The sequence below is a fragment of the Herpailurus yagouaroundi genome, unplaced genomic scaffold, assembly GCF_014898765.1.
Source record: "Herpailurus yagouaroundi ecotype Mexico unplaced genomic scaffold, PumYag 29, whole genome shotgun sequence".
Lineage (NCBI taxonomy): Eukaryota > Metazoa > Chordata > Mammalia > Carnivora > Felidae > Herpailurus > Herpailurus yagouaroundi.
The window spans coordinates 31904526-31924754 of record NW_024412377.1 but is presented as its reverse complement, the minus strand read 5'-3'; the positions used below and the strand labels follow the sequence as shown (position 1 = coordinate 31924754).

The following is a 20229-nucleotide window of genomic DNA, read 5'->3' as shown; positions in this document are numbered from 1 at the left end:
GTAATAACTGGTTAGCACTTGGAGAAAAATAAGAATGCCTCTACTTAATTTTTAAAACTCAAAGTTCCATAGACAAAATAATTAAAACATTAAAAATTAAATCATGTAATAAAGAATGGTGAATGAATCTTTTGTAAACTTGGAATGGGAAGACCTTTTAAAACAAAACCCATCAGGTTTCAAAACCAAGAAGCCATACAAGGAAATATTGGCTATTTGGCCTATGCCCAAACTAGACTATCCCTTTAATATAAGATACCACAGATAGCAAAAGGAAGATGAAAATTCGGGGAAATATTTTCAACACATTTGAAAAAGGCTGATTTCCTTAATAAAGAGATATCACAGTATAGGAAAAAAAGGATTTATCAGAAATAGAATACCAATGACCAGTAACCATGAAAAAAAAGATTAACCTCTCTTATAATTCAAGATATGTAAATAAAAATGATGATACAATTTTAATCATATTGGAATATTATAACATCTAAGTGACTATCAGCAAGTATCAGTTAAAGTTAAGAAGTCAGGGACTCCTGGAACTCATTAGGTTAAATGTCTGACTCTTTGTTTTGGCTCAGGCATGATCTCAGAGCTCGTGGGCCGAGAAAGTACAGAGCCTGCTTGGAATTCCCTCCCTCCACTCACCTCTCTTTGCCCCTCCCTGCTTACTCTCTCTGTCTGTCAAAATAAATAAACTTTAAAAAATCAATATATACATTTAAGAAGCCAATACCCTCACATACTATTGGTTAACATGTAATTGTACTGTCATTTGGGAGAACATGTAATCAGTACTATCGTTGGGATTATCCATCCAAAAAAATTTTGTGTAATATAAATCACTTTACCTTTCAATTCTACTCCGTAAATACATGACACATAATTTTCCAAAGGTATGTTATAGGTTTTTCCTTGCAATTTTATTTGAAGTATGTTTTAAAAGTGGAATGATTTAAATGCCTATGAGTATGAAACTGGTTTAATAAAATTCATTAATGTTATACAATTCTCATATTACAGTGTAAAACGAGAAAAAAAATATATGTTCTGAAATGGGGAGATTCCAAGATATATTGCAATTGAACACAAGAAAAGTAGCATAATTTTATCACAAGAAATTATGAAAAGACAAAAGTAAATTTTTTTTAATTAAAAAAAATTTTTTAACGTTTATTCATTTTTGAGAGACAGAGAGACAGAGCACAAATGGGGGAGGGGCAGGAAAGAGGGAAACACAGAATCCAAAGCAGGCTCCAGGCTTCGAGCTATCAACACAGAGCCCGACGTGGGGCTCGAACTGACAAACTGTGAGATCATGACCTGAGTCGAAATTGGATGCTCAACTGACTGAGACACCCGGGCGCCCCTTTAATTTTTTTTTAAAGTTTATTTATTTTTGAGAGAGAGGGAGAGAGTGTGTGAGTGGGGGAGAGGTAGAGAGAAGGAGACACAGAATCTAAAGCAGGCTCTAGGCTCTGACCTGTCAGCACAGAACCCCACGTGAGGCCCGAACCCACGAACTGCAAGATCGTGACCCAAGCCGAAGTTGGACACTTAACCAACTGAGCCACCCAGGTACCCCCCCAAAATAAATTCTTAATAATGGCTTCATATACAGACTAAAACACGGGGGTGAGGGTGGGAATATGCAATGAGCAGAAAGTAGGGGGCTTATAACTTATGTTTACAATGAGCATATACTTTAAAAATCACCAGGTTTGAAAAAATGTTAAACAGAAAACCGAGAACAAATGTGTATTGTATATTACTGTCTTACTTCCCCATTTAACACTGCAGTTTCTCCCAAGCTGACTCCTGTAGCCCATTGGAACTCTCTCATCTCTTTACCCTTTTCCTCTATATCACTCATTATCACTTTCTTACACACACATTGCTATAAAATTTGCTTATTTATTCAATTAGCTTCCTGAATCAGATAATTTTATTTCCAGTACCTAGAAAATCCCTGCCATATACAAACATGCTACATATATTTGGTACATAAATGATTCATGTCATTCACTCCACAGCTCTGAGCCATTTCACATTTTATAGCATTGGCTGTGACATCTTGAATGAGCTGCTTCAGTTTCTATCTCCAAAATCCAATCTGAGATCATTGCTTTTATTTTAACTTTTTACAGTGTATCTTTTTTTATTTTTTAAGTTTTACTTTTTTTTAAATTTTATTTTTTAAAAATTTACATCCAAATTAGTTAGCATACGGTGCAATGATGATTTCAGGAGTGGATTCCTTAATGCCCCTTACCCATGTAGGCCTATGTTTATTCTCCATATTTATGAGTCTCTTCTGTTTTGTCCCCCTCCCTGTTTTTATATTATTTTTGTTTCCCTTCCCTTATGTTCATCTGTTTGGTCTCTTAAAGTCCCCATATGAGTGAAGTCATAAGATATTTGTCTTTCTCTGACTGACTAATTTCACTTACCATCATACCCTCCAGTTCCATCCACATAGTTGCAAATGGCAAGATTTCATTCTTTTTGATTGTTGAATAATACTCCATTGTATATATACCACATCTTCTTTATCCATTCATCCATTGATGGACATTTGGGCTCTTTCCATACTTTGGCTATTGTTGATAGTGCTGCTATAAACATTGGGGTGCATGTGTCCCTTTGAAACAGCACACCTGTATCCTGTGGATAAATGCCCTGTAGTGCAATTGCTGGGCCATAGGGTAGTTCTATTTTTAGTTTTTTGAGGAACCTCCATACTGTTTTCCAGAGTGGCTGCACCAGCTTGCATTCCCATGCAATGTCTCTTTCTATGTAAGGTGCCATATCCACAGGTTTCAAGGATTAGGATGGGGCCATCTTTGGGGGACCATTATTCTGCCTACCACACTCTTGCCGTATCCTGAGTAAACCCTGGCTACATGCCTTTCTTTCCCTCCCCTTTCCCTGTCCTCTCCCATGCCCACCCTCTTGGCAGTTCTGCTCCCTGGCAGACTGCATTGAGTCCAGAGAAAGACTCCTCGGTCATCACGTCTTCTGTACAGGTCTCAGCCTTCCAGAGCCTGTTCCCTCTCCTGGGTCTTCAGCTTTTGGTAGCTGCCCTGCTGAGCTCTCTGGGAAATATTTCAGAGGAGCCAGTGGGAAGATACCCAGATTTCCAGCCTGAACTGCATGGCACAGGCTCCAGACTCACCCCGGTCAGGTTCACCATGTGAGGGTGCGGCATTCAGTTCTAGGAGTTAACAAGTATACACAAGCAGTTTTCTTGGAAGTCGATGTGCATCAATGTCAGGGAACAGCTGCAAATGCAATATATCAGCAACACCAACATTTCTGTGTTTTCAAAACAAAAGGAGAATTGACCAATATCAAGGAGGTGATGCTGTGGGATTAGAAGAAAAAAAATCAAGCAGTACTTAGAAAAACAGGACACAGATCTTTCAAAAGGCTATATAGATTTAATGCCTTCTAATATGCTGCACATGCCTTAATGAAAGCAAAGAGTATAAGTTGGACAACTGTTTCTGAAAAGGCATGACCTTTTTGGAATCTGATTGTGAAGAACAGCTACTTATTACTGTAGCATTTAAGCAACTTGTTAAACTCTATTCAATGAAATTGCACGGGGCATGTAATGGTCAGGGTCTTAAATATGCAAAAAAATTTTTTTAATTTTTAAAGTTTATTCATTTATTATTTCTGAGAGAGAGAGAGAGAGAGAGAGAGAGAGAGAGAGCACAAGTGGGGGAGAGGGAGAGAATGAGAGGGAGACACAGAATCCAAAGCAGGCTCCAGGCTCTGAGCTGTCAGCACAGAGCCCGACGTGGGGCTTGAACTCACAAACTGCTAGATCCAGACCTAAGCCGAAGATGGAAGCTTAACCAACTGAGCCACTCTGGTGCCCCAATATGTAAAAATTTTTATCAATCTACTTCAATCTATGGATTTTGAAGAAGCAGAAAGAAGTGATCAACTCAAACTCTGGAACTAACAGAGGATAATATTAAAGATGATAGCATTGTCCTACTGCATTATTATTAATCTTCACAATGTAGCTGTAGTTGTTCAGTACAATCAAGGTAAAGAAACAGTCATTCCATATCTTACATTTATTGGTACTGGAATCCAGGCAACAAATATGAATGACTTTAAGCCAGTAGTTGGAAAAAAATAAGCCACAAGAGACACCCGAAGACCATATTGCTATCAGGTCTATAGCTCCTGGATAATTTCTTGATTGTCCTCAGAGACTGTCAATATTCCATTCATTGCAATTACCAACAAATCATTTTTTTTTTCAGATGGTATCACTAGTGTTTTTATTGTAATCTTGATAAATGCAATGGTAAATAAAAGCCACTACTTTTTCTAACCTTAAAAAAAAGCAATAGCTAACCTCCCAAGTTTAAGATTGATTGGCTAATTTGCATTGTTTCCCAACACCCCTCTTTTTAGGAAAGAGTTTTCAAAATCGGAGAGATGGTGAGACCCTTAGCAGAACTGATGAAACCATCCAGTTTCTGGATGGTCAATAGAAAACTTTTATTGGAGAACAATTTTGCAGTATTTTTTTTTTTTTTTTGGAAGATTTCTCTGAAATTCCAGTTTAGGTGACTGATAACAAAGAAGTGGGCAGTGATGAGTGGTGGTAACAGTTTCTTCTAAGCAGCTGGAAATGGGTTGATGTTCTGTGTGAAATGAGGGCACAAGAATACACAGCTATGGTATCTTCCAGCAGTGGCTGGACCCACACATTCTGGGACATCGTGTCCACACTGATAGCCATGAGTACTGCCCCTTCATACATTTGAGGGATAATGGAAAATGCATGAAAATCCCATGTGAAAGGATATTTCTGAACTATGGATTCATACATTCTAAGAGACTCTTCCCAGTTTTCCACTGAATATTCTGAGCAGAAAGGTGGAATTTGTAGGAGATAGAATGTAATCAAAAGAGTAAGGAATCAGACGAATGTTCTTAATCAGAAACAGGATGCCCAAAAGAGCATCTACTCAGATCTCCTTCCAGGGGGTCCTATGATGTATGAAGTGAGCCCAAGGATTTCTATGGGGATACATCCTGGGGGAGCAGAAGCACTTCTTTGGGGAAGGACATGAATCTACAAGCTTGAGAGTACCCTACATTTCTCAACTCAGTTTCAGTTTTATTTTTTTCTAAAATGTCTAGCCCCCTCCCCTCACTCCATATGAGATTTCAGGAATGACTCTAAATTGCACATCTGGGAAATTTGACTCAAATCAGTTATCTAAATGTGGGACTGATAAAGAACTATCTAAGTAGCACTGATAACTCATGACAAGGATTGTATTGCCTTCCCACCCATCCCCCAATCTGAGGTAACTTTTTAATTGTCAAGTGTGGTGATGAGCTATTTCACAAGAACATTAAAGATTTCGCATGTAGTTCCCAATCCTAAATTTATGCACGCTGAGAGCAGAGATCGTTCTCTTTCATCCAAGAAACAAATTTCACAATAAACAATTTATTACTTTTTAAAGCATATTGTAAGAAATAAGATAGAGCATAAAGTCGATATTTCTCAGCAGTTTACTTCACAGGACCTGGCTTATTTTGAAAGAAAAAACTCTGTTTTCTTTTGTTTTTTAGGCCCTCCTTTTCCCCAAATCTTTCATATCTGGGAATGGGGAGGTTTAGATCAGTGAAGGTAAGAGGGACGGGGGGTGGGGGGCAAAGTTGTAAGTGCTAACATGAGGAATGGATACAATAGGAAATGAATATTACACAAGAAATGCTTACCTCCATTCACTCTCATTTTCAAATTTACCATTTATCAATTGAAATAGATTTCTGTTCAGCATTTTCCAAGACCGTGTAAAGTAAGACCAATGATGTTGGCTACCATTCACCTACCATGTGGCAAGCATTTTTCTTGCATTATTTTTGATACTCTCAACAATCCAACTAGATAGTTGATACACTCATCATTTTATTATAAAGGAATTGAGAATCACAGTACATTTGTAGCAAATAACCAAGTTGGAATTTCAATCCAGGTTTGTCATCGTTCTGTAAGGATTTCTTGTCTCTTTCAAGGGATATCATTGAAAATACTTTCCCCAAGAGAGGTGCAGTCATCAGTGAATTATCCGGTGCTGTGACTGAGTTACATAGTTGATGCTCTAGAGCCCACCTTTTTTTTTTTTCTTCTGGCTGCATCCCTTTGGTCTCTAACACTGGACTCCTTTCTCATACCATTTATCAGACTTCTTTAAACTATGCTCTCCTTCCAGGAAAAAACAGAACAATTAGAACTTATTCATCCAAAGTCATGAGTTTTCATAGATATACTTTTGCTGATAGAACAGAAGACAAAATGGGCACCTGGGTGGCTCAGTAAGTTAAGTGTCTGACTTCAGCTCAGGTCGTGGTCCGTGGGTTCGAGCCCTGTGTTGGGCTCTGTGCTGACAGCTCAGTCTGGAGCCTGCTTCAGATTCTGTGTCTCCCTCTCTCTCTGCTTCTCTCCCACTCATACTCTGTTTCTTGAAAATGAATAAATATTAAAAAAAAAGAAGAGAAAAAACATTCAGTTATTATTTTGCAATATTACTATCACCACATTTTTCTATTCATGGGAGTTTTTGAATATAATGTATACAAGTGACTATGCTGGGAATTGCAAATGTGTACACAGATGTGTACAACTTCAACTCGTAGATGCATAGCAGAATACAATGAATTTGTCATAGCATTCTCATTATTCTTAACCCATTGATTAGAAAGAATTATCCCTGGAATTAAATGTTCTTGCCATGTCTGATGTATGCAGTGGTCTTCTTACTAAAGTTCATTTATTTGCTAATATACTGGCTGGCTACACATTTGAGGAATGCAAAGGTAATTTCCATACCTAGAAGACATCAAGGAATGATCAAGGTTGAGAGGTTTCCAAACTGTGGTCATCAATAATCTCTTGGGAGCCTGAGAAGACAGTGAAGCAACCAGGCCTCACACCTGCAGTTCAGCTCAGACAAAGCAACTCTGCATCTATATAAAATGAATATATATGTATGAAATTTAAAAAGATATATATTGTATGTTATCATACACATTTTATATATTTATAGAAATCCATGTAGGTTTTCTGGGGTATTAAAATGGTTTTACTGGGGTATCTGGGTGGCTTAGTTGGTTAAGATCCGACTCTTGGTTTTGGCTCAGGACATGATCTCAGAGTTCATGAGTTTGACCCCTATGTGGGGCTCTGTGCTGACAGTGTGGAGCCTGCCTGAGATTCTCCCTCTCTTCCTCTCTCTCTGCCCCTTACCCTCTCTCTCTCTCTCTCAAAATAAATAAAAATAAAAACTTTAAAAAAATGGTTTTATTGCTAGAAACATTCTTAAAATTGGTTATTTTGGCAGTCCCACTGAAAATATAGATGATCACTCTGATGTCCCAGGAATACAGCTACTAAGCCTAAACCAGAACACCCATTTTTTTTATCCTGCTCTTTCCTAGATTAGCTGGTATTTATACATTATATATATATAAACCTCTTCTAGGAAAAATATATCTAATTAGAAATCTCTGAAAGGATGTGTGTGTGTGTGTGTGTGTGTGTGTGTGTGTGTATTTTTAAAGGTAACTTTGGGGGTGCCTGGGTGACTCAGTCAGTTGGGCATTTGACTTTTGATTTCAGCTTAGGTCATGATCTCACAGTTTGTGACATCAAGCCCCACATCAGGCTCTGTGCTGAAAACATGGAGCCTGCTTGGGATTCTCTCTCTCCCTGTCTCTCTGCCCCTCCCCATTCATGCTTTCTCTCTCTCTCTCTGTCTCTCAAAATAAATAAATAAGCATAAAAAATAAGTAAAAAACAGGTTAGTCTTGCTGACTTGTCCTTTTATGCAGTTCAGATGTGGTAAGATAGAGTTTTCCCAACCTCAAACTAGAAGCTTAACATTTGTCAAGTATGCTTTTGCCCATGAGTTGTAATAATTTTTACTTCCTTCAGGATGACATCTAGAAAAATCAATGATGTGCTCAAAGGGAAATTCTGTGTACATGTTTTCTTTTATTTTTTAGAACATGTAGCCTCTTCAAGTAAGTTTGCATATTCTTTCAAGTAAGCAAAGTGTTGAGATGAAATATTTGTTTGACTGAGGGAGTTTAAATAGGTGGCTCTGTTTTTAGAATGCTGTCCAGATATTACATTGATGTGTACTTTAAACAGCATTTATCCTGTGGAAGCACCCGGGACCTCCTGTTTACAACTAGAGCCTTCTGATGCCTGCTATTTCTTGCCAAAATATTATTGCCTATTCTTAGGCTTCAAACCAATTTTTGTGTTTCTCCCCAGAGATTCAAGGACAGAACAGGGGATGGAATATAGAAAAGAAAATTCATACTTGGTTTTAATATTTTCTCCATTCTTTCCCCTGGTTTCTTTCTATTAACATTGATAAACACATTGGGATATCAAAATGGGAAACCGCAGCAAATTAACAACAACAACAATAATAATAATAATAAAACCTGGTCAGAATTTGGGTTTGAATATCAATTTAACTGTTTATCAACTCTGTGGTTTAGGACAGATTACTACCTCCCTTTAAACCTTTTTATACCCTCTTGTAAAATAGGGATTGTAATACATATATGATATGGGTATTAAAATTCTATGTCTAATACATAATGGGTATTCAGAAAACTTTTAACCAAATATGAATGTGATATTATAACTAACAAAAAAATCCATTAATTCCAAAATATCCTTTTTTTGCCATTATGGGTAGAACTAGAATAAGGAATCTTTTTTTTTTATTACATGAAAATTACAATATGCATTAAGTTATAATTATCTACGGAATGAAGAAATAAACATGGAGAAGCAAACATACATTTTATAGGATAGCAAATTTACCCCATAAGATACCCCTGAAAAAATGGGCACTAAGACATGTAACTTTTGGCAGACAAGTGAAAGGTCAAGAACAATGTGACTTGGAACTGACAATATCTCAGTAGCCAGAGCCATACCTTCATAACTAAATCTAAGAGCATTAGTAATTTGGACAGAGCTTACCAAAATGATGGACAGGGTCACTGAAAGGTAAAATTAACAAAAGCTTCAAGATAAATTATATTAGCTGGTTGATTCTTCCCAGGTTCTACCTATGTATTGACGTTTTGGAAAACCATGTAGTAGAGAAACAGAGCAGAAAGGGAACAGTGCTTACTGAATTATGTGGTCCAAAAATTGTGTTAAGTATGTTTTGCATGTAAAAATAAAATCATTCTGGAAATCATCTTCTGATTGGTAACAGAAAACAAAACAAAACAAAACAAACTCCCCCACTCCTCTCCAATAGCACAAGGATGCTATTAAAAATGGAAGCTGTTTCATTATATATGTATTTAAAATGCTAAGTAGCCTAAATTTATTTCTTTTCATCTCATATCCATGGATATAGAAATAAATGCAAGATCTTAGTGAATTAGAATCATATGTGAAGTGGTATTACTTGCTAAGGTTGCTATAACTAAACCTTGCTAAGGTTGCTAAAGCCACAGACTGGGTAGCTTTAACAACATAAATTTATTTTCTCACAGTTCTAAAAGCTAGAAGTTCAAGATTAGGGTATCAGAGGGTTGGCTTCTTCTGAGGGTCATGAAAGGAGGATCTGTTCTAGGCCTCTTTATGTCCTTGTAGATGGATCTTTTCACATTGTCTTCCCTCTGTCTGTGTCTATGTTCAAATCTTCTATGTCCAAATCTCATAAGAACACCAGTCATATTGGATTAGAGCCCAATCTAGTGATCTCATTTTAACTTATTTACCTCTGCAAAGATCTTATTTCCAAACCATAATCACATTCTGAGGTATTGGGGCTCAGTTAGGACCTTAATATATGAATTCTGGAGATGAGGGGCCAAATTCAGCCCATAACAACTACATTCCTCATTTCTCTTCTTCACAGAAAATTGAAATCTTCACAGAAAATTCACAGAAATCTTCTTCACAGAAAATTCTCTTCTTCACAGAAAATTCTTCACAGGAATTGACTTGGTTGTAAGAGATGTTCCATAAATCCTCAATAATAATAAATCAAGAACTCTCTCCATCAAATACACAAAATAAAACTTTGTTTACCTAAAGATGCCATAAAGAAGTAGTTTTTTAAGTTAAGTCAAAACAGAAACCATTCACATTAGAATACTTTGGGCATTTGAACCAGAACAGACCACAAAAGCTAATTTAGGTTTGAGGACTGGGTGGAATCATCACTCAGATACAGGGTCATTTCCTCTTTGGTTTACAACCAAACCAAAAACATATAATCAAAGATATATACCAGATCAAAGCTACAAATGAGTGGCCATGCTCTCTGTCATCTCCCCTTATTCCTACCAAAAACCTGCCCAAAGTTTGGTGGGCTCATCAGGTAGATTGAAAATCTGTCAGTTCAGAGGATTCCCAGCTGTAGTTTACGTACACTGCGGATGTAAACTTCAAGATGTACTTAAACCGAAGATGGTGGGGATGGATGTGGATGATGGAGGTGTGTAACTTCATTATTCAAGCATCCACCCTATTTCCAATAAGGAAATTCTTGCTAAGCTGTAGTTAAGTACCTGTAAGTTCTATTTCTTACTGTGTCATTGGGTCTCTTGAAGTTTCAGGGAATAGGTGTGCTCTATAGCAGTTTTCCAATGAAGCATAAATTTAAGTATGCATGAAAAGCACTTTGTAAAATGTAAAGTACTACATCAGTTCTCTAATCTGAATGTTGTAAATAAATAAATCAGCTATTTGTATTTACATTTATATTTATGTATGTGCACACACACATACATACATTGGGTATGACTATGTTAACAGGTACTTGCTAAGGATTAAAGATTAAAGAGGTCAAAAAAGTAATGTTATCCCTTTCGCAAGGAAGTATAGCAGTTTTGACATAGTTCGCATAATGTTAGTCTTATCAAGACTACATACTTACTACCAAAAACAGTTGCAAAAAAGATTCAGTAAGCCTCCAGAATTTGGCCATATTTTAGGCAATAATTCCAGGATGCTAAATAAAAACATATTTAGTGGTGTTCTGTACTTATTTCTTCTTTATATTTGGAGTACACACTCTCTCCAAGGTCAAAGAGAGAGAAGGTTTTCTTTGCCATTTTCTGCATTCTTTTCCATTGCTGTAGATTCTGACACTTTCCAGTCTCTTTTTCATAGAAATAGGCAATTTATAGGACAAGCCCTTTGAGAAGAATATAAATGTCCCTCGGTCTTGTCCTAAGCAGTGCCAACTAGAGAATGCCAGAGTAGGGACCTTGTGTCAGGCTGTACCTGGCATGCAAGAGTGGGGAATTTTCAAATTCTCCATCCCTGCATACAGTCACATAAGTCCAGGTATATGCATAAACTTGCTACTCATGGATCAGAAAACTGGGGTTATTACTGTTATGGTTACAATTTTAAAGGGCTAGACAAATTTATCACAGTCTCTCAGAAAACTACAACAAAAGATTAAGGATGCATAATTTCATTAAGTATTTTAATCCAATCTCCAACCTATCTAACACTTAGAGAACATCTCTTCCATGCTTTTGGCTAAGTGTTTTCACTGAGATATGATGAATTTTCTTTCTGTACATCTTCTGTCACAACAAAATAATTATAGCTGCAAATAATGTGCACCAATGTCATTAACCTTCCTGCCTTGCCAGCTAATTAAAGCTAAAGAACAAAGTCATAATTCTTCAGACACTGAAGGATGGGCTTTAAGTAGAATTGTGTGGGCTGTGAATTATCTTCAGCAGTAAATTATTGTGCAAATAGCCCATTAAGGTCCACTAAAATTGGAAAGGTTAGTACAATTCTCATCCGAGTCTTGAGTGTTTAGTGATAGCCCACTGCCCTGTGGTAGCCTGAAGTGTACATCATGTGCCTCATGAGAAAAGGAAAGCTCTTGTGGTTTTTCTCTTTCCCATTGCACTCTAGGGTGATCTGAGCATCAGTTAAAAATTCTTGTCAAAAATAAGTTTTGAGAGTTCAAGAGTTCATCATCTCTAAAGACCCAACAAAGAATAAGAGTTTTACTGCTCTTATTTGGGCATGTATTAGAGCTTTAGAGATTCTGTTATGTCTCTTGAGTCTTATGACTTCTGATAAGCACTGTCTGTAAAAAGAATAAATTTAGCCTACTCTATTCTAATATGCTACATTTGAATTAGCACCTCTCTTCTCACATGGACCTCTATTAGAAGGAAGTTATTATTTTGTCCCTGATAATCTAGATTACATTCAAATGGGTAAACAAGTGGTTACATTTGTTGTGTGATAAGTAGGTAAGAGAAGGAACTGGTTCAGTTGTGAATAATAGTGTTCATGCAACACAGTTTTCCTCAGAGTTTCCAAATATTGATTTATCACCAAGAATTTCCCAGAAAAATACCTACAGTTTCAGGCCCTTGTTCAGCTACTCAACCACCCATCCTATCCCGCACCCCTTCCCATTTCCCTGTAGTGCCTACCTTGTCAGGACTGGTCCTTTCTGTGGACAATACCTCACTCACTTTGACCACATTAAGAGCTTCCTAGCTGAGTCACAGCTGCGCCAATTTCAAGTTCCCCTTGTCACTCATGTCCCTATGGTTTCTATTTGGATTTTTTTCATTGTTTCTCCCTATTCTCTTGAGTATTCCTGAATTTTGAGTGTTTGCTTAATCTAAGGACCCTCTAGATTCCTAATTTTTGTCCTGTGAGTCTAGTTTCTTGGCCTATCTCCAGAGTCAATTGTCACATGCTGTTCTGACAAGTTAGCTATTTGAACTTGTACAAGTCTCTTACTCTCTTTGGTCTCCAATTTTTCACTAAAAAATAAGAAGCTCAGTGGTACTTGGAGCCCTTTCATTTTAATGTGTCAGTGGGGTTGAATTGCTAACACTTCACATAGAAATTCACCAGTCTGGGCCATGGTTATAGTGACTTTCAAATAAGTGAATATCGTGAATAACTGGGATTTAAAAGATCTTTTGGTTTTTTTGTTTTGTTTTGTTTTTTTCTAAGAAAGTTGGTTTAAAAAGTATTTCTGGAGTTGTATTGATAAAGAAAAAATCTAATAGATAACTATTTCAGTAGCTTTTAAGTATTCTAAAGAATATATTTTGGCATTATTTATAACTTATATGAGACTTGATTCTACCTAACTATCCATTTCACACAGTATCAGATTTAAAAATATACATATAAATGCAAATTTATATATTTTTAAAAAACTAATATTGTTTTGATCTCTAAACACACACATACACACACACACACACACATATACACACACACATAAAGGGGTACTCTATATTTCATATATTTCATATATTAGCTCATGTATTACTCAAACATTATAAGGTGCATACTATTATTACCTCTATTTTACAGATGCACTGACTGAGGAAGCGAGGTTAAGTAACTTGCTCAAGTTTAGACAGAATAGGAGAACCAGGGTTTATACAAGACAATCTGGTTTCAGAGCCTGTGCTTTAAATATCACACCATTCTCCTGTTTGCAACTAATTCTAAGGAAGTCTGAATGGCAGTACGTTTCCAAAAGACAATAATGTTTATATTTATAATACAAATAATATTTCTAACACTCTCCTTCACTATCTTACTCTAAAAAAAAGTCACCCAGAATAAAAGTTACATGTCAATCTGTTCATTCTTATTCTTTTTCTCTCCCTAAACACAATCTGCATGGATTTTTAAAAATCTTCCCTATCTTGTTCTTTTCTCGTCCCTCCAAATGTATTTTATTCTTCCCCAGGGGCTGTCTCTCTTTTTCATAGGAGTTGTTTTAACTCCTCTGACTTATTCAATACAGCATCTCTACATGTTTCTTTTCTTTTTTTTAAGTTTATTTATTTATTTTTGAGAGAGAGACAGAGAGAGTGATTGGGGGAGGGTCAGAGAGAGAGAAAGGGAGAGAGAGAATCCCAAGCAGGCTCTGCACCGTCAGCATGGAGCCCAATGTGGAGCTGGCTGCATGCTCAAACTGTGACATCATGACCTGAGTCAAAACCAAGAGTCGGATGCTTAACTGACTGAGCCACCCAGGTGCCCCAGCATCTCTACATGTTTCTAAACACAGGTGAGCATGAAGAAAGCCCAAGAAAGAGGCTGCAGAATTCTTGTTAGAGGCAGGTTAAAGAATCATATTACACCTCAACATTTAGTGTCCCTGTATACAGCCATATAACTTCAGGTGTGGATGTTCCACAGGGAACTTGAATTTTTATGGGTTTCTCCATGCTATGATCTCCATCATTAGTTTACTTCTTGCTCTAAAATACCCTGGGTGATGAAAATGAAGGAATATTTGGGTCAGATATTTGGCCTGTGTCATGGAGGCAGATGAATCAACAAGTCAAAGAAGTAAAAATTCTGGCTTCCATCTAGTCATTGTTTTTCTGAAAACTCATGGTAACAATTTAAAGGATAAAGTCTGCTTTGAAAAAAATGTAAGTTATTGTTTTATTACGCATGTATAAATTTCTGGCTCACAAGATGAACTGAATTTCTCACTCTCCTCCTGACTGTTTAAGGGGATAAGGAAACACAATCTAAGGAGGAAGAGATCACCTAAGACAACTTGTTTGTCTTAGAAGAAAAAGAAAATGAAGAGACCTAGACATTTTACATTAGATTTTAGAGCTTAGAGCTTCAGCATTAAAGAAAGGCACATTTGAAATTTGCTTTCAGTAGATGACAAAAGTTTCTCAAAAATGGTTTGAAGTTGAATGTTAGGTGGGCAATTAGCAAACGACTTATAAAACCGAGTTGCAATTCATCATCTCAAATTGACAAATTAGTAATTGATTTTATTCTTTCAAAACTTTAGAACATTACTTAATCAGCACCTGCTCATATGTGAGTGTGCGGGCTGAGGGAAGAGGGATAAGTCAGGCTGACTCACCATTGGTACAAGACATTTTCACTTCTGCCTGAGACAAGAATGAAACTCAGATGAGTTTAGTTCTGAACACACTGCTGACTAATCACTATGATAGCATTTAAGTAGTCATCCTGCATCATGAATGTTTAAAACAAAGCTTTATTTTGTACAGATGGAACTCATAGATTTTTTGTTTTTATTTTATTTTATTTTCACATATTCACTAAACTTATAGAGCTTATTAAGAGTTCAACTACTGGGAATAAACTATCAAAGATGCAAGAAAAAAACCCCTCCAGCTCTAGGGATCTAAACATAAATGGTAGATTAGAAAAATATACATAAAAATCAAATACAAGTAGAATACTCCAATTCAGTGATACTTTACAGTTCCTGGAAATTTTCTTACCTGGGTAGATAAAATTGCTTGTTTGCTAAGAACAAACAAGAAAAAAATAACCAAAGTAAATGCCAAATATTAAGCACTTAAACAGATATATTTTGTGTCTTGGATACCTTCTCAGATTTTCATTCAGAACCCAGTTATTCTTAGTTTACATACAATCTGAACGACTTTGGTCATATCTTATCCCAACCCTTCACAGATTAAAAGCAACTAATTAGAGAGTGGACGGCCATCTACATGCAAGGACTTTAAGGATATCAAGGAATATAAGTAGACTACTTCACAATGAGGTAATAGGCAGAATAATTAAAGACTTAAATGCTCACAGGAATCATATGCAAAATTCCCCCTTAGCCTCCCAATGGTTATGCAAAGTCAATTTTTAGAACACAGTCCAGAAATATATGGGCATAACTATTACCAGAATTGTCAAGAAGAGGCTTACTACATCCCCTATGTGTGAATTTATTTGAATGGATTTTGATCAAAAATGGTTTTAACTGTTGATATTTATTTAGTTAAATCTTACTAATCTCAAAGATTGCATTCTCCAAAATGGCTTTTTCATAAAGTCCATTTAAGGCAGAAATACAAGAATCATCACAAGATATTGTACATGTTAAGAATCAAGTATGTGGCAGTCATAGTTTTCTTGTTAGAGTCAAAATTATCTCTGGCAGATGCTGTACCTGGGGTGTATAGCTAAAACCAAACACATTTTTTCCCAGGTTCCACAATTGCACTTTCAGCTGGCTTTCTTCAGAAATACCATAAAACACATACACACACACACACACACACACACACACACACACACTAAAGGAAGATCTAGGATGAACCTCTTATGACCAGTTGGGTGATAGGAGACTGAAGAAGTTCAGATGGCCCCATAAATTCTCCTTGGTGGAGAAGGGGGACATTATCTAGAAATATGAAGACCAGAACAGGTTTAGAAGTTATGACCTTTAAACTTTAGTAGCTTCCAGAACTGTGTCTCTAACCCTATCCATTTCCTCATGGGAAACAGTGATTTCAGTGAGTGCCAGAAGGAATATCTACAATCTGTACCTTTGCCCGAGATGTCAAAGATGATTCATTCTCCTAGAGCAGAGAAAGCCAGAGAATTCTAAGCAATAATGGCTCTTTGGCCAGACTACTACCTGCTGCTCCCAAGGGAGGCTCATGAACAATCATTTCCAGCATCCCCTCTCTGAAGTTTCTGGTATTTATTTTTCCCACAGGACTCTGAGGCCTTGGCAGCTGGATAGCTGTATGAGTCTGTCTCAATCATCTCAACTAACGGCTTTTATCAGAGGATCTGTTCAACTTTATTTTGCAAGCACTGATGGTACACTATTCTTTTTGAGACATACCTCTGAAGGAACTTACATTGACAGCTACATTGAGGCAAGACACTCTACCACACCACACACTTTGTATCCTGCCCAACTCTTTTTCAAGGAAAGTTCAGAGATTAGAGAAGAAACTGCCCATTCATGCCCTGTTTGGTACTTTCGGTAGCTATTATAGGACATTATAAAGTTAACTTCTGTGTAACTGACTCCATTTAGTTCATTTGTTTCTGTTTGCCTGGCTATGAAGAGAGTGTTTGATTTTTCCCTGTCAGAATTCACTTTCCAGGAAGAAACCAAAGAGTTTATGAAAAGAACACACAGAAGAAAAATATTCAATTAGCTTTTTAAAAAATATTAAAGATTTGAGTAAGCTGCCATAGCTTTTCAGGTTTAATATGAATTTTGGAGAATGCTTATAATGATTTTTCTTGGTATTATTACCTGCATCATAGCTATAAAATTATTCTCACATAAGAAACTCATTAATTACCAGTGTCTCATATTATTTTTATGTTATTCCTATTTATTTATTTTCTATTTGGCAATATAGGGTTAAAGAAAAATGTTTAGCTGATTAAATTTATTAGTCATAATTAGAATGGTATAATTGATATTTTAACAGATAATTATTTTTCTTTTATATTTTATCAAGAGTATTCTATATTTCTAATTTTTATATCAGCCTATTTGAGAATGAAGCTTATTGTCTAACATAATAAAGCTTACCTAATAAAAGTCAGTGGATAGATGAAATTTAAGAAATAAAATGCATGAAAAATATTTATAAGTAATCTACTTATGATTTGGGAATATATTTTTATTTAGTTATTGTATCTATTGCATCAATTAGTTTATTGTTTTATAGGGGCACATAAGTAGTTAGGGAGCAAATTTTTAGGATCTTTAAGAAGCCACTGAAACTCTTTGAAGGGTCAGAAATGTCTTTTATTTCTCTGGAATCTAATACCATGCATAGTACTTGATCGTTCTATGAACCTGGTAAGATGGCTATATTTCCAAAGGATATAATTTCCAAGGTAATTTAAAAATAAACGGATTCATTTATTCTTACACTCCTCCTTTCTTTTGTCTGTGAACATATATTTCTTGAATAGTTACTATATTCCATACATTGTATTTTATGTTGGAGGAGAAGGAGCAATAAGGACATATCCAATGTTTAAAATGCCCAGAATTCTTAAAATAACAAAGGATAATAAGGACACATCCAATGTTTCAAATGCCCAGAATTCTTAATATAACAAAAAATGGTCTGTTTTCTAAACCACTCTAAAAGTCTAGCATAATTCTTATTAAAAAAACAAGATAATAGCATAAACAAAAGGGAAATTATAAACCTACCTCACTCATATATTACATATAATAATTAAACAATAATGTGTTGAATGAATAATTTATCATGGACACAGTGAGTTCATTCCCCCAAATACAAACATGGTTCAACATTGGAAAATCTATTACTGCAACTTACTACCTATGAAAGGGAAAAAATAATATAATATAGTATGGATAGATTAAAGACATGTATTGTAAATCTATGAATGAATTAGGAGAAAATAAAAGAGAACGTGTTTTAAAATTGTGATGGAAACGTACATTAATAGCATATTCAGAAGTCATAAAGAAGATAGACTTACTTGCTTAAGATTTATTTGCTTAAAATGTAAAAACAAAAGACGGTGTTTACAGAGAAAGATACCATCAGTAGAATTAAACTGTAAGTTACAGACTGTTGGTCCTGCGTACAATGGCGTCAACACCCCTTTATCTTCCACTGAACTCAATTGTAACCTGGACAGAATGCATGGCCAGCTATTTGAGAACTCTAAGAAGTAAATGTAAGAAGACAGATTGGGCAAGAACCAAAATTCAAAGCACCACTGAGCCAACTGTGTGTTTGCCATTTCCTTCTGCCCAGGTGTGCCCCAGCCAGGACTCAGCACATCGCACAATCCAGACAGAATAAGCAGTGTGAAGAAGACAAATGTTCTGACTCAAGACCCTGAAAAAGAAATTCCTAAAACTCAGAGACAGTTGGGGAGACTTCTTGGATTCTTTCCCCTTCTTTTCCTCTATTACTTTTGGAGGAGTTGTAGTGGCAAGAGATTTTCCTCCCCTTTGTTTTTTAATTGCTATTAAGTTTTCTTTGGAGAAAAACATTCTTTCCTTGAAGGGGAAAAACAAAGTGCATATACTGTAACTTGTCCTGGAAATACAAGTGGCCCTTCCAGTACCCAACACTACAAATATCGAAGTATATGGTAAACATACGAATAAGAAGGTAGCACGCTTCCTATGTACAATAGAGTATTTTGAATCCTAAAATAAGCCCCATAAAGTACAACTGGCCAGGCAGAAACCAGTCAAAACCTAGAGGGCCGGGAAGTGTCGTCTCCTTCAATCCAGCTGTGGCTTCAAGAAGGTGCCATCAGACCTGCTGTGCTCATGTTTTCCTTTTCTCTCTGCCCTGATGTGTGTAACCCAGGACAGGGTGGGAGAGGGCAGTTTTCTGGTTGGAAGTTTGCAAAGAGCTGGAACTGGAAAGTTCTTGGGAGATAATAAAGAGGAGGCACTCAGGAAGACCACACTGTCAAGCCGTTTGTGACATCCTGGGCTCACCCCCAATCTGTGCCTTACCGGAAGGAAGTGGCATCAGAAACGAAGCGTCAACTTGGAATCTTGTATCGGTGAAATGTCCTTCAGCACTTAAGGGGAATTAGACACATTCTTAGATGAAAGGAAACTGAAAGTAGTTCTTGGCAGTAGCCCTGCTTCAGAAGATTGCTAACGGAAGTTCTTCAGATCCAAGGGAAATGATACCAGGAGGAAACTTGGAACATCAGGAGTGAAGAAAGAGAAACAAAGGGAAAATATCTAGGTGTATATAATACTTTGTTTTTCTCCTCTTGAAGTTTGTAAAATGTGTTCGGGTTTGTTGAAAGTACAAAATAGACCATTCTCTGATGGGAGTTTTAGTGTACGTAGAGGTAATACAAAAAACAGCTGAAGCATAAAGGAGAGAAATTTTAGTGGTAACATTTCCATATTCCAATTAAGTGATAAAATATTGATTCTAAACAAACTGAGAAAAATAAGTATATATTTGTCATTCTTAGAGTAAACTCTAAACAATTATATAATTATATAGCGTCAAAATGACTAGGAGAGTGATATTTAGAACACTGAATAAGAAGAGTATTAAAAGAGAAGATAAAAACACCAATGGTCAAATGATTTTAAATTTAGAAAAAATATAGTCTTTCCTCAGAGTCCCTGTGGATGTTTTCCATAATATATCCTTGATATTTAAATTTTTTTAATGTTTATTTTTGAGAGAGAGAGAAAGAGAGACGGAGCGCAGGCAGGAGAGGGGCAGGGAGAAAAGGAGACACAGAATCCAAAGCAGGCTCCAGGCTCTGAGCCGTGGGCACCAAGGCCAATGCAGGGTTTGACCTCACAAACTATGAGATCGTGACCTGAGCTGAAGTTGGACACTTAACAACTGAGCCACCCAGGTGCCCCTATC

At 36.4% G+C, this 20229-nt stretch overlaps 1 long non-coding RNA gene and 1 pseudogene across 1 annotated transcript; one reads left to right on the top strand and one right to left on the bottom strand.

Annotated features, from left to right (window-relative positions):
• The first annotated feature begins 2903 nt into the window (after window positions 1–2903).
• On the top strand, window positions 2904–4220 carry LOC121041683 (thioredoxin-like protein 1; annotated as a pseudogene).
• Window positions 4221–6451: 2231 nt separating this feature from the next.
• On the bottom strand, window positions 6452–19533 carry LOC121043953 (uncharacterized). The gene is made up of 3 exons (XR_005797037.1): window positions 19341–19533; window positions 6875–7011; window positions 6452–6500 (listed from the first exon to the last, which is right to left on the bottom strand). It is a non-coding gene; the product is annotated as an uncharacterized LOC121043953 (long non-coding RNA).
• Between the last annotated feature and the right edge of the window lie 696 nt (window positions 19534–20229).